The sequence below is a fragment of the Zingiber officinale genome, chromosome 10B, assembly GCF_018446385.1.
Source record: "Zingiber officinale cultivar Zhangliang chromosome 10B, Zo_v1.1, whole genome shotgun sequence".
In the NCBI taxonomy this organism is placed as follows: Eukaryota; Viridiplantae; Streptophyta; class Magnoliopsida; order Zingiberales; family Zingiberaceae; genus Zingiber; species Zingiber officinale.
The window spans coordinates 27,324,124-27,338,199 of record NC_056005.1 but is presented as its reverse complement, the minus strand read 5'-3'; positions in this window follow the sequence as shown (position 1 = coordinate 27,338,199).

The following is a 14,076-nucleotide window of genomic DNA, read 5'->3' as shown; positions in this document are numbered from 1 at the left end:
ACTATCAGAAGATAGCAGCTTTCACTTGATTAGTCAAGTTAAGTCTAATTGTAAGCATTAGTGTTTGACTAAACTGAATGACTTAACTTGATTAATGTTTGTTTGGTATTTAACGCCCAGACTTATGTCGATGCACTGAAATAAACATCTTAAGTCCAGGCAATTTGCCTATGCATCTCACCCCTTTCTATGTTCGACAATCGCAAACAAGGGAATTCTAGGGTGTTGGTGAGATGCTCAAGTACTAGCCCTAGGGGAACATGTTTTCTAAGGAATTGTTCTAGTCTAAGGCACCTCAAGTACTAGCCCTAGGGGAACATGCTTTCTAAGGAATTGTTCTAATCTAAGGCTAAAACTCATTTAAAATTCTAGAAATGGAAGATTTTAAAAAAAAATAAAGATTTTATCCTAGAATTTGATAATATTATTTTTGAAAACAGTTTTTGTAATTTTAGTATCCTAGTCTATTAAACACATCCCTAATTTTCTACGTAGATTGCTAAATTCACTTTCAGGGAGGGATTTGGTAAATATGTTAGTTAAATTAGATTTAGACTCAATATGTGAGATCTCGGAAAATTTAATTAATAGGGTTATTTGAGAAATAGCCTTATAGAATTTTTCCGGAATTTTTAGAAATTTTCTGGGAATTTTTCGGAGCTCGTACGACGAGTTTTGAGGGGATCAATTCCGGGTACGGATAAAGCCTGTTTGGGATACCCGTTTAAGTGAGGAAAAGTTTGTAATTATAAATTCTTTTCCTTTATTTTTATTTCCCTTCCCAAATCGCCGATCACAGAATCCCTTCCCCTCTTCCTTTTCCCCGATCTCCTCTCTCTGTTCTTTCTGTCCTCTCCCTCTTGCGGACAAGCGACGGCGACGGGACCAGCTCCGGCGATTCCTCTGCCGGCATCGACGCCTGGTAAGCCCAGATCCAGCCGAGACCTTTCTCATCCTAGCTTCGATCTCTTCTCCTCGCCACTGGTTCTTTCACGGGGATGAGCCGACGCCACTGATCGAGCGAGATCCACCCGATCGCCGGCGAGGGTTTGCTTCCGGAGGTTTGAGAGTAGGGCTAGTTCCACCTAAGCCCTTCTTCCTTGTGCAACCGTGCCCTAAATCCCTTCCAGCGGCTCCGATCAGTCGTCGCAGCGTCGACCAGCCGTGCCCTAGCTACGATCCTGGAGGCAAGGATCGTTTCCTTGCTGGCAGTTCTTGATCTTCTTCCTATTGACCTCACGGGGTCAGATCTTGATCCTCTTCCTTGAGGTTGATTTGGGCCACAGATTGGGCAATTTCTGTTGGAGACAGCCGATTGGGGTAAGGTAGGTTGTTATTTTGGTTGGTGTTTGGATCAATGATCTGTGCTTGATTCCTTCTTGGTCTGGTTGATCCAGTAGGGTGATCTTCTGTGGTGTTCTTGATTCAGCACCCTTTGCTCTGGCAGCTACCTTCCGGAGAGCAATACTTCTCAGGGTGGATCAACAGAAGGGAGGGCTAAGCGTGAGGTATGGTGTAATTTGATTGTTCTAGAGGAATTAGTTTTGATTGGAGGTGAAGTAGTGTTCTGTGGTAACCTTGTCCAACAGATCACCTTGTCTTTCCAGCCAGCTCAGTTGGTTTCCAGCAGCTCATTTCGTTCCAGCAGTGGCTGTAAATTTAGGTAAGGATTAGGTATGTTTCGGTACATGATTAGTTGTAGATCATGGTATGATTTGAATACTAGATGGTTAGTGTATCATTAGTTGATACATGTTGTATTTAGTTGCTAAAGTGTAATTAGATTTATTTGCCTAGATAAATCTAATGGAATAATTAGGGTTAAGATAATTAACCCTAGTCAACTGTTAGATTTAATTTAGATGATGATACATGTTATGATAGATATATTTGCTTAGATTTAATCTAATGGAATGATTAGGGTTAAGACAATTAACCCTAGTCAACTATTGGATTTAATTTAAGTTTATATATCTGATCTAATTGGTGATTAGGGTTTAGGTAACTAACCCTAATTGACCGTTAGGTTTAATTAGATAGGTTGAGATTGCTGATTAGGGTTTTGCCCTAATTTAGGTTTAGAGATTTTATTTAGCTATTCATTTGGATTTAGCTAAATAAAATATATATATTGTTTGTTGACACAGGATTCTGATTCGAGACAGGCGTCTCGACGTTGACTTCGGATTTGGGATTGTACCTTCTATTTGAGGCGGGTACCCTTTGACTTATCTTTTGATACTGTCTTATGATATGTATAGTTTATATATAGTTGCTAGTGATAGGTGGTAGATTTATTTCTTCCCTGGTCTTAGCTAGTTGATACCTATCACATGCTTCATCTGTTAGTTGCCTTACTTCAGGATTGGATATTTACCTCTTGCCATGTATATATATGTTCATAGAGATGCATGTCTATAGTGCTCTACTCTACCGGATTAGTTGCTTTACATGTGGGATACATGCTCTTGGATTCATGATACTTACATCATTGTTATATGTGATATCTTTGAGTTTATGCTGTTTATATCATGGTTATATATATGCGTTTACCTTTTGGGCACCCGCATATATGGAGGAGGCTATGTTCAGGTATGACATACTGTAGCATCATGCACCATCCTGCATGATTGCATGCTGGGCGATTGACGACTCCATTATTGTTGAGCTCGTCGGCCGGCTACACGGGCCTGCACACAACGTGACCACTGCATGGGTAGTGGCACAGCACCCAGGGTGTGTATGGCAGTTGCTCTGTAGTGCTCCGCTGGTCCGCTCATGGGTAGTGTGACTGCAGCGTGGTAGCGGACAGGGATCCCTCCCCGTCATTGCGTACCGGGAGTTGAGAGCGTTACGCTCCCTCACTATGTTTGAGGTAGGAGGATAGGTGTACTCCGACAGCATCCCGTCCACTCGGTCACTCATCAGGGGTAGTGACGACAGAGTGTCACAGCCCTACCTACTCGGTCTCGCCATCGCGTGTGAGACGACTGACTAGCGTCGGGGTGACCATGTCATATCGCATCATATGCATGATTGCATTTATTGTGATTGTTGCATATTGGATGATGCACTTGGGTGATCGCATATGATTGACATGCATCTGGGATACATGCGTATTTGTTCGACTATCTTTATCTGTATGTCCATCGTATTCGCCAAGCCTCGCGTGAGTACTTTATTTCGATTATGCATTTCTTATTATTCTTGTAAACCGTATTACATGCTTCAGTTACTCATTCTGATTTATTCACTATGCATACTGTTATATTGTTAGGAGACTGATCTGTAGGTCCTATGGTTTAGAGGCCCTTAGGATATTCTTGGTAGTTATATGTTCTTGTACATATCTATTGGATTACTGAGTTCTTTGAACTCACCCGTTATTACTATTTTTCAGGTTGAGGCCGTCGAGAGATTCGATCGCTAGCCCCATTATCGCGAGGATTTTCTTTGTCGGATTATATTTTGCTTTTGCATCTTATATACTTGTATTGTGGGTTTGTATTGTGGACTTTACATTGCACATTCGGGTTTGCTACTTTTGTTTTCCGCTGCGGTTGTATTTCCATTACTTCGTGGATTTGTTTCTTCGTTGTAGTGGAGTAGGCTGTTTACATATATCTTCGAGGTTCTATATCGTCTTTCTTTATTAAACTGCGTGGATTGATCATATATTATATCTGTGTGGAATGTTGATATAAACTGCGTGGGTTGTTTCTTATTTGTATTGTATTATTCCGGCCGTGTGTGGCCGAGGTATAGAGATATATGTATACTGAGCTTCATATTGTCCGCCGTACAGGGGAGATGCTGCCGAAATTTCTTCGGACAGGGACTACCTGGGGCGTGACACAATATACTTGAGTTCAATATCTCTTTTAGTGACATAATCCCTGATAAAGTGGTGCCTAATTTCAATGTGTTTGTTCTGGAATGATGCATAGGATTTTTTTTGTTAAATTAATTGAGCTAATATTGTCAATTAATACTTTTACATTTGTAAGGTTTAAGTTAAAGTCTTTTAAAGTGTGCATCATCCATATTAGTTGGGAAACACATTCTCTTATGACTATATATTCTGACTCAGTTGTAGACAGAGTAACACAGTGTTGCTTTCTACTAAACCAGCTGACAAGTGATGGACCTAGTAGTTGACATCCACTACTTGTGCTCTTGCGGTCTAATTTACACCTAGCATAATCTGAGCCAGAATACCCTATTAATTCAAAATTGTTGGTTCTAGGATACCAAATTCCTACATTTGTTGTTCCTTTAAGGTATCTAAAGATTTTTTTGACTTGAGTCAAATGAGATTCTTTAGCACAGGTTTGGTATCTAGCACACATACTCACTGTAAATAAAATATCAGGTTGACTTGAAGTTAAGTACAGTAGGCTACCTATGGCACTCATATAGTATTTTAAGTCGATTGGTTTTCCATTTGGGTCATCGTCTAGAATAGTATTAACTACCATAGGTGTTTTTATTTCTTTAGTATTTTCCATCCCGAATTTTTTAAATAATTCTTTGGTATATTTTTGTTGATAAATATAATTTTCCTCATTTGTTTGTTTGATTTGCAATCCTAAAAAGTAAGTTAATTTTCCTACTAAACTCATTTCAAATTCTTGTTCCATTAAGTTTGTGAATTCTTCTAAAAATTTTGAATTAGTTGAGCTAAAAATTATATTATCTACATATATTTGGGCTATAAATATGTCCTCTTTTATTAATTTAACGAATAGGGTTGGGTCAATTTGACCCTGGTTAAACCCTTTGGATATTAGGTAAGAGGTTAACCTTTCATACCAGACCCTGGGTGCTTGCTTAAGTCCGTATAAGGCTTTCTTTAATTTAAAGACATAGTCAGGGTGCTCTAGACATTCAAACCCAGGTGGGTTGGCCTACATAGACTTCCTCTTTGATCAACCCATTTAGAAAGATAGATTTATCGTCCATTTGATACAGTCTAAACCCTTTATGGGCTGCATAACTGAGTAACATTCTAATGGACTCTAATCTAGCTACTGGGGCATAAGTTTCATCATAGTCAAGTCCTTCAACTTGACTAAACCCCTTAGCGACTAGCCTAGCTTTATTTTTGGTAATTTCTCCAGTTTCGCTTAATTTATTTCTAAACACTCATTTTGTTTCTATTATTTTCTTATTTTGGGGCGGTGGTACTAAGTCTCAAACTTCATTACGCTCAAATTGAGCTAGTTCCTCTTGCATAACTATGACCAAATCTGGATCAAGTAATGATTCAGCTACGGTTTTGGGTTCAGTTTTTGAAATCAGAGAAATTTAACTTAGGCTCCTGAAAGATGACCTAGTCTGAACCCTTAAGTCTGGATTACCAATTATTTGATCAATTGGATGATTTAGGTTAACTCTTATAGTTCTAGGCGGTTGATTTTCTAAAGATTCTTCGTCGTGATCATTGGTTTCTTCTTGATTACTATTTTCTTGAATAAATTCAAGTGGTTGAGGTTGGGTTTATTGTTTGGATTCCTCAAATTTTACATTAGTAGTTTCTTCAATTCTTAATGTAACCTTATTATATATTCTGTACCCCCTACTGTTTAGGGAGTATCCTATAAAAATTTCATCTTCTATTTTAGAGGTGAATTTTCCTAAGTACTCTCTTGTGTTTAAGATGAAGGCTAGGCACCCAAATACTTTAAAATATTTTATATTGGGTTGCTTATTATAATATATTTCAAAAAAGGTTTTGTTGTGTGTTTTGTTTAGTATTGTTCTATTTTGCACATAGCAGGCTGTACCGACAGCTTCTGCCCAAAAGTACTTGGGTAAATTATATTCTTTTAGCATAGTTCTAGAAGCTTCAAGTAAAATTCTATTTTTTCTTTCTACTATTTCATTTTGTTGGGGAGTTATAGGACACGAAAATTCGTGATGATATCTGTTTTCAAGATAAAATTTATTAAAGTTATGATTTTTAAATTCTCCCCCATTGTCACTCTTAATTCTTTTAATTTTAAGGTCTTTTTCATTTTCAACTTGTTTGCAAAAGTTTGTAAAAATTTCAAAAGTTTCATCTTTATTTTTTAATAATTTTACCCAAGTGAACCTAGAATAGTCGTCTATTATTACTAGGCAATATAAACTGCCATTTATTGATTTGACCCCATAAGAGTCAAATAAGTCTAAGTGTAGAAGTTCTAGTATTGAGTTGGTATGAGTTTGATTAGTTGGTTTGTGAGTAGACTTTGTTTGTTTACCTTGTTGACAAGCATTACATATTGTTGAGTCTAAGTAGGTAATTTTGGTAAACCTCTAACTAATCCATTTAATTTACTTATATTTCTGAAATTAGTGTGTGACATTCTTCTATGCCATAACCAAGTTTCTTCTTTTTGTGTTAAATAACACTTAATTGAAGAAGTGATTAAGTTAATAACATAGATGTTATCTTTTCTAAACCCTTTTAGACTTATCGTAGGATTATATAGGTGTTTGATTAAGCATTCCGAAGATAAGAACCTAACCTTATACCTAGTGTCACACAATTGACTAATACTTAGGAGAATATACTTAGAAATTTTCAACAAGTAAAACATTTGTAATAATGAAGTCAATTTTAAGCTCAATATTACCTATGCCAATTATCTTGAGTTTGCCATTGTTTCCAAAGGCAACTGTTCCTAAACTTTTGTAGGTAAGCTGAGTGAATTTGGTGTGATCTCCAGTCATATGTTTGAAGCAACCACTGTCCAAGATTCACATGGTTTTCTACAATAGGTAGGAATTGAGGGTTTGTCTATGTTTTGATTCTAATTTTGTTTAGGTAATAAAAGTAAAATAATCATTATTATTATTATTATTATTATTATTTTTAAGAATTTTTAAAGTTTTTAAAGGATTTTTTAAATAGTTTTTAAAGTTTTTAAAAGAATTTTTAAAATAGTTTTTAAAATTTTTAAAAGAATTTTTAAAATAGTTTTTAAAGATTTTTTAAAAGAATTTTTTAAAATAGTTTTTAAAATATTTTTAAAAGAATTTTTTAATTTAATTTAATTTCATTTCATTTAATTTTAATTTAATTTATTTTATTTTAATAATAAAATTTTATTTAATTGAGTCCTTAGTCATCTCACCCGATCTATATTTTCAATCAGGGAATCCTATAATTTTGTGAGATGAATTATGTTCAGTTTTAGGGTCTGGTTTAACTTTGTGTTAAATTCAGGTTTAGCTTTGGGCTCTACAAATAGGCATTCTCTAGATAAACTTCTGGGCTATGGTGAGTCACTTGGACATCATTAGAGTAACCATGCCTTCGAGGTTTTTCAAATAGCCCTATCCACTGAACTTAATACAAAACCTTGGTCTAACTAGTTAGGATCCATAAAGGGTAGCTTCGTTTAGTTCCACTTAACCAAATACACCAGGTCGAAGTCATATCTTCCTAGACATGCATAGACTAAGTTTTCCTAACGTACTATCATCCAAAATTTCACCAGTACCATAGGTCAAGTTAAACTTGGTCCCTTTCTAACTAGTTTTAATTACCCTGCCGGGTAGGTTATTTTTGGAGGTGTCAGCTATTCTGGAGCCTCCCCTTGAATTATTGGCTTTTATTTTTTATTTTTAGTTCTTGGTTTATGTCTGTTCTTTTTATAGTTATAATTGACTTGATGATATTCTAAGTTTTGGTGGGGTTTAAAATATTTAGATTTTGAATTTGTTGGTCTAGGTTTGTATTTTGGTTTTTGATTTGATTTATTTGATTTTACATAATATATTTTTTCCTTTGGGCATATAGTATTGGTTAAGTCCTACTTGCGTGGTTAAGCATGCTTTCGGAACCCAAGCTTTACTTGATTATTTGTGTTGGGTTATTAACGATTTAAATATTTTATTTGAACTTGACTTGTAGCCAAGTCCAGTTTTGTTGTAAGTTGCTTTTTGGTTATTTAAAATTAGATCTAAATTCTTAAATCTTGTTGTAAATTTTTCTAAGAGATCTTTTAATTTATTAATTTCTACTTTTAGTGATAAATTTTCCTCCTCGAGTGTTAGGTCTTGAGTTGGATTTGGATTTATGATTTGTTCCTTGAGGTTTTGATTTTCCTCAAGGAGCAATTTGTTTTCTTTTTCTAATGTAATTAATTTATTATTTAAACATGCAATAATTTTGAAAAACTTTTTATTCAAATTAAAGTTTACCTCTTCGGGACCTTCGGAAACGAGTACGGACTCGTGGCTTGATTCGGGTTCGAACCCGTCTTTTGATTCATCCTCCGACTTTGCTTCGAGGGCCATCAATGCGAGGTGACTCTGGTGCTTCTGATCTTCGGCCTCCGATTCGTTTGAGGAAGAGTCGTCCCAAGTCGGTTTGAGAGCCTTCTTCTTGGATATCTTTGAATTGTCGCTCTTCAGTTTCGAGCACTCGTTCTTGTAGTGACCCTTCTTGTTGCATCCAAAGCAGGACACATTCCTCGGTTCGGTTGGGGGTTGATCTTTTGTAGGTCCTTCTTGCTAAAGCTCTTCTTCCTCCTGGTGAACATTTTCCTTACCAGGTTCATCAGGCGTTCTTCGTCTTCAGAGTCCTGGTCAGACTCATCTTCAACCTCAGGCTTGGTCTTTGTTCTTTCCTTGGATGAACCTGCAAATAAGGCTACACCTTTCTCGGTCCTGACATTAGTTTGCTCGTGCAATTATAATTCACAAAACAGTTCATCTAATTTTAATTTTGATAAAGTTTTTGAAATCTTGTAGGCATCCACGATGGATGCCCACAAGGTGTTATGTGGAAAGGCATTTAACGCATACCTTATTAAATCACGGTTATCCATTTGATGGCCTATCGCGTGGAGTCTGTTGAGGATGTCCTTGATCCTCGCGTGAAGCTGACTCGTCGTTTCTCCTTCCTGCATTTTAATATTAAATAACTTATTTAAGAGGAGGTCGCGTTTTGTTACCTTAGCGTCGCTAGTTCCTTCGTGTAGCTCGATCAATTTGTCTCATAACTCTTTCGCGTTTTGATGCGGTCCTACCCGGTTCAACTCTTCCTTTGTCAATCCGTATTGTAGGTGTAGGACCGTGATCGTTCGATAGAGGGGGGGTGAATATCGATTCGAAAATACAAAGTATAAGCGCAGCGGAAAAGTAAATGAACACAATTGTTTTTTTTACTTCGTTCGGAGCCTGTGACGACTCCTACTCGAAGGCTCGTGGTCCTTGACCACTTTCGTTGGGCAATCACTAGCAATTCGAATATAATTACAAAAGGACTGTACAGTGAATGCTAATGAAAAATGAAAACAAGTACCGACAAGAAAGGAAAAGAAAGGAGCGTAGTGTCGGAGCTTTGTTGGCGTCGCAGAAGCGCAGAGCAGTGGAAGACTTTTCTTTTTCCGTTGTTGTACTGAAGCTCTCCTCTGACCCTTCTTTTATATGAGGCTCGGGGCGCCCTGGATGCCTTCCGGGCGCCCTGGTGAGACGTGGCAAGTCCAACCAGAGAGCTCCACTTGGCGACGCGCGATCAGGATGAAAATTCCCTCCCGGGCGCCCGGATCCCTTCCGGGCGCCCGGACCCTGTTTTCCCGCAGAATCCGTCCTGCAAGACAAACGTTAGTCCGGAGGTAAATTTACCCTGCAACACAGATTGTTAGCAAAAGCAAAGTGAGCATGAATTAGCAAAAAGGAGTATGAGTTAGATTCCGTCTTTTCGAGACCGGAATCTAGTCACGATCTCGACTTAGATATCCGAAATGGATCTAAGCCGGATCGACGCCTAATGTTCCCTTCCCGAGAACGCGTCCTCGCAGTCACTCCCCTCCAGTGACTTACCTTACTTACCTGCCAGACGTCCGGTCAGCCCTTCGACCCGTCTGGACTTCTCGCCAGCTATCCGGTCAGCCCGTCGACCTAGCTGGACTTCTCGCCAAGCGTCCGGTCAGCCCGTCGACCCGCTTGGACTTCTCGCCAAGCGTCCGGTCAGCCCGTCTACCCGCTTGGACTTCTCGCCAGCTATCCGGTCAGCCCGTCGACCTAGCTGGACTTCGTGCCAGACATCTGGTCAGCCCGTCGACCTGTCTGGACTTCTCCTGCACACTCGATCAAAGTGTCAGACAACAACAAAACTAACTTAACCTATTTGTCATTCATCAAAACCTAGGTTAGACCGTTAGTGCTAGCCGCATCAACAGTAGGGTGTTGATGGCTTTGAAGTCCGTTGATGACTTTTTCTTCATGTTCGGAGTCTACTATTCCGGGTCTAGTGGAATTCCAGAGTTGTCGACCGGCATCTTGTAGCCTTTGGTGACGCTAAGCCATTAGTCGAAGTCTGTCTTTAGGTAGACTTTCATCCGCTTCTTCCAGTACGGAAAATCATCTCCATTGAATAGGAGAGGGCGTACTGTACTGAAACCTTCAATTTGAGACATTTTTTAACCTGCACATAAGTAAAGAAATAAACAAGGAAAATCTCAAGACTTGGTCTTGGATTAATAGTGAGGGAAGAAATAAAAATAATATAAAAGTTGAATTGGTGTTGCACCAATTTAGATAACTTGCAACGAAAAATATTTCCAAAAAGGTAACACTACCAGTTTGGAATATAACGAAAAACTGAAAATCGAAAAAAATGAAAAAGGTTTCACCCCCTTGTCTGATTGGTGGTTGCACCAAATCAGAGCGGTACCTGCTCTGATACCACTTGTTGGATCGATGAATTTCACTAGAGAGGGGTGAATAGCGATTAAAATTTTAACGAAAGTACGCAGTGGAAAATTGAAAGCAGAAAGAATGACACAAGTAATTTTTACTTGGTTCAGAGCCCGTGTCGACTCCTACTCTAAGGCCCGCACTCGTTGAGTGCTTTCGTTGGGCAATCACTAATAATTTGAATGATTGTTACAAAAAGAAGTACAGGAATTAATTAGTAAAATAAAAATCGACAATAAAAATAAGACATAAATGAACTTATTGGAGAGCCTTCGCAGCGTCGCAGGAGCACAGAAGAGCAGATCGTGAGTTGTTCTTTAGCTCCAGCCTTTACCTTCCTTATATAGGAGGTTAGGGGCGCCTAGATCCTTTCAGGCGCCCTGAATATGATGTAGCCGAGCCAACCAGGGCGCTCCACGTGGCGAAGTGACGTTGCGGATAAAACTTGCATTTCGGATGCCCGGATCCCTCCCGGGCGCCCGGACTCCATTTTCCAGTAACTTCATTTCCCTACAAGAAAATGTTAGTTTGAAGCATAAATGCAAAATATCTTACAAAATAGAGTGTTAGCACAGTTTATAATAAAAAGAAGGATAGTAATTAGATTCCGTCTCCTCGAGACCGGAATCTAGTCACGATTTCGACTTAGATATCCGAAATGGATCTAAGTCGGATCGACGCCTAATGTTCCCTTCCCGGGAATGCATCCTCACAGTCACTCCCCTCTAGTGACTTACTTCCACTTACCTGTCAAACGTCCGGTTAGCCCTTCGACCCGTCTAGGCTTCGTGCCAGCTATCCGGTCAGCTCGTCGACCTAACTGGACTTCGTGCCAAACGTCCGATCAGCTCATCGACCCGTTTGGACTCCATGCCAGCTATTTGGTCGGCCCATCGACCTAGCTGGGCTTCGTGCCAAACATCAGGGCAGCCCGTCGACTTGTCTGGACTTCTCTTGCACACTCGGTCAGAGTGTTAGATAATAATGAAACTAACTCAACATATTTTGTTATTCATCAAAACTTGAGTTAGATCATTAGTGCTAACCGTACCAACAATTACTTCCTTTCGTTAGATTTTACTATTATACGGTGTAGGAAAGACAATTCTCTCTTGTATGTCTTAATCTCCACGTCACCCTACGCGCGTACTAATCCTTGTGAAAACTCTCCTCTTAGATTCTCTTCTTGAAGAACTTAGAAACTTGGAACCCTAGGGTTCTTGGCTGAAAACTAACAAGAGAGAAGAGGAATTTCGGCTAGAGAGGAGAAGAGGAAATGACAAATTAGGTTTTTGGTCTCTTCCTTTCCCTTTTATACTAAGTGGAAGTTGAAGCATCTCTTCACACATAACTTACATATAATGAATAGTTTCCAATTTCCAATGTGATGCTTTATCACCACCTAATGGCTACTTAAACTACTTTTAAATCAAATGTTTAGGGTTTAAATTCCAACCAAGGTTATTTATATATATATTTTTTAATTTTTTTTTCTTCTATTTTTTTTTTTTTTTTTGCTCTTTTAGAAGAGAGGAAATTTATGGATGTTACCATTTGGCTCAAGAAAAGGCACAATTTTTTTTCTTCTTTTCCACACGATGAGTGCGACAGCACCTCCCTTTAGCTCCTTTATAATTTATCTCCTTTCACTGAGTATAAAATCTTACACCGAGAAGATGACGACTTTAACATTGCTCTGGATAACATCATATTGCATTGATTTAAAATATAAGTTTATGGAAAATGGTCAACGTTCTATTTATTGATCTCATCAAACTGAAAAATAGCACATACTCATAATCCGACCTCAATTCAAAAACATTTAAATATTTAAGTCGGATCATATAAAATATTAGGTTTTTTCTTCACTTTAAAGATTAAGAGCAACGAGAAATTTATCGAAATTTGAAGAATAGGAATAAAATATAATGTACCAAAATTGGGGAAATGAAACAAAAAAGGGAGTGCTAGAGGTCACATGGCTTTTGTTATATTTCTTATGAATAAAATCTATGAAGCCTCTATTTAACCAAGAATAAAGAATCTATTATGAAAACATATTTGATCCGGTATGGAAGAAGCGAAAGGTGGACTACTAGTGAGTTGGCTTAGAGGTTGATTGGAAGAAGACTTCAAGTTAGGAACACACCTGCAAGCACAAGTAGAAGGAAAAGGAGAAAGAAGATCGTTAGTAAACAGGTCAGGGGGTCCCTAACGCGACTACTTCAACGGTCAAGTAAGTATCCGAGGAAGAGGAAAAATAGTAGAAGGAGAAGTTAGCATGTAGACTCGCATACCTGTGCCAATGGAAAGAGACCCCTTTTTATAATACCTCTGTGATCTCCACATTTAATTAGGTATCACATCACTGCTAGACAGCTTGTCTAATCGTTATGCTGCCATTGTATCCAGCAATCCCATCGTAGGTATGAGAGGAGTATTGTGTATCTGTGTAAATATACGACCATATGATTCTCTGACAACTCATGTGCCATATTAATGACGAAATTGACTCATGGGTCGGAAGGCCTATTGGACTGCTAGTTAGAACATGAGTCAAGAACAGGGAGCCCAGTCTTTATGAGGACTGAATAGGCCATAAACAGCATCCCAGTAAGGTGCTAGGACCTGATGGTATCTGAGTGGTGAGTTGGGTTCCTGAGACATCCAATCGGAGATATCTAATTGACATGTGATAGGGAACAGAGCCCCGAAGGCATCTAAACTAGGAGTTGATCCCCTGAGTGTATATCCAATTAGCATTAGTCGATCGGGATATGATGGGGAGTAGAGCCCCGAATAGAATCAAGGCATGCGAGGGGGGGGGGAGGGGTGAATCACGTTATTTTAAAAATGAGCCTTTTTTGGACCTTTAAAAAAAATAGTGCACAGCAGAATAAAAATAAACTAAGTAAGAAAAGGAACACGAGAAAATAGAACATAGTCGGTTTCCGATGGATAATTTACTAATCAAACATTTCTTTACAAAAATAAGTTGGTAACAAGACTATCAACTTTAGAATATGATGTGTAGAAAGAAAACAAGAGTAATAAAGAAAACAACAACTACACGTTATCCAAGTCTAGGCTTGTTTGAGCGCATAGTGGCATCGTGTCATTCTTGCGTCGTTGAAGCTCGAATGCGGCAAAGTAGTAGTATGTGATCAGAGTAGCCGGATGGATGAACAAGCACGTAAATGAGTTGTCTTGAAGTTGATGTGAAGTGCTGGTCAAATAGGGTATTTAAAAGGTGTTGAGGGCGCCTCCAACCTCATCCGAGGTACCTCCAACCCCAAAGTTTATCTAGTAAACTTCAGCTTTGATCAGCTCCGACGCTTGCTGTATTTATCCTCACAAGGGCACCTCCAAGCACTCTAAGTC